This window comes from Pinus tabuliformis, chromosome 7, assembly GCF_031772625.1.
Source record: "Pinus tabuliformis cultivar Carrire ecotype Pingquan chromosome 7, CPIR1, whole genome shotgun sequence".
In the NCBI taxonomy this organism is placed as follows: domain Eukaryota; kingdom Viridiplantae; phylum Streptophyta; class Pinopsida; order Pinales; family Pinaceae; genus Pinus; species Pinus tabuliformis.
The window spans coordinates 1,494,052,371-1,494,054,134 of NC_142293.1; positions in this window are offsets into that span (position 1 = coordinate 1,494,052,371).

Below are 1,764 nucleotides of genomic sequence, written 5' to 3' on the forward strand. Positions count from 1 at the left end.
AATATGCTGAAGATATAGACTTTAAAGATGTATATGCAGATTTAAGTAATGGCAAAAAGGTAGAAGAATTGGATTACTATGTTAAAGACCAACTCTTGTATCATTTGGGAAAGCTATGCATTCCACAAACTGAAAGAGTCAACATAATTAGGGAAGCACATACTTCTCTGATATCAGGTCATTTTGGTGTAAGTAAAATAGTTGCACAGCTGCAAAGATACTTCTATTGGCCAAGAATGCATGAAATAGTTTCTAGATATGTAAGAGGGTGTACCATGTGTGCTAAAAGTAAATCCAGCAATAGAAAATTAGGCTTGTACACTCCACTAACAATTCCTTCCCATCCTTGGAAAAGTGTTTCCATGAACTTTGTTAGGGGATTGCCAAAATCTAGAAAGGGACATGACTATTTATATGTTATTGTGGACAAGTTTAGCAAAATGTGTATTTTAATACCTTGTAATAAGAAGATTATAGCTGAACAAACAACAAAATTATTCTTTCAACATGTCTGGGTGCATTTTGGGTTACCCACTTCCATAGTATCTGATCAAGAATCCCAATTTGTTGGGAAGTTTTGGTCAAGTCTGTGGGAATTGATGGACACCAGACTGAAGAAGGGCACAACCTTTCACCCAAAAACCGATGGCCAAACAGAGGTAGTTAACAAGACAGTGATCCAGTTGCTCAGGGGTTATTGCAGCAAGCATCCCAAGCTTTTGGATGAACATTTATGTTATGTGCAACATGCTTACAACTGTGCTAAACATTCTTCTACATAGAGATCTCCTTTTGAGACCTGTTTTGGTTTTATACCAAGGTCTCCCTTGGATTTTGTCTTTGAAAAAGACATAGTAGTTACTGGACACAGTGATGTGGACAAAGCAACTAGATTCATTGAACAGATCCAAGAAATTCACCAGGCAGTGTGAGAACAGTTCGAAAAGAGCCAAGCCAAATACAAGGCAAGGCATGATAAACATCAGGTGGAGCACAAGTTCCAAGTTGGTGATCAAGTTTGGTTGTATATCAGCAAGGACAGAATGCAAGGTGAAGGAAAGAAGCTGAAGCCAATAAGGTATGGGCCTTTTAAGGTACTCGAGAAAATTGGTGAAAATTCTTTTCACCTTGATTTGCCAGCATACATGCACATCTATTCAGTGGTAAATGCAGAAAATTTAAGACTGTTTGAACCTTAATTAATTGAAGATCCTGAGGAGCAAAGTAAATTGCCTTCCATTGATGATCTATTGCCTGAATATCTCAATGAGTTGCAGGAAGATACGGTTCTGGACAGGAAGGTAAGAACCATACGTAGAGGGGATGTTGAGTACCTAAGAATTGGGCTCAAAGGTTCAAAACCCAGCAGTGAAAAACGAATAGAGATTGGGCAAGTGAGGTAGTTATATCCTCACTTGAGCGATGCTTGAAAAACCAACTTTTGGTGGTCCAAAATCCTTTTCAGTGGGTAGGTGTGATCCAAATGGATCTAAGAACACTCTCTAAGTCTTGAAATTTCTTAAAACCATTTCAAAGGTCAATCAGATTGCACGAAAACAACCCTTAGAATGGCAGAAAACACTATTAGGAAGCAAAAAGACTGAGAAAACAGTGGAAACAAGCGTATCGGTAGTTTAAAGCAGCGTTGAATTAGAGCTGTCGGATTTGGCCAATCAATAGTCCAGATTCGATCGATGAATTGCAATCGGCAAGGATGGACAGAGGATATCAGTGCATGACATATATGTATTGCAATGGCGATTG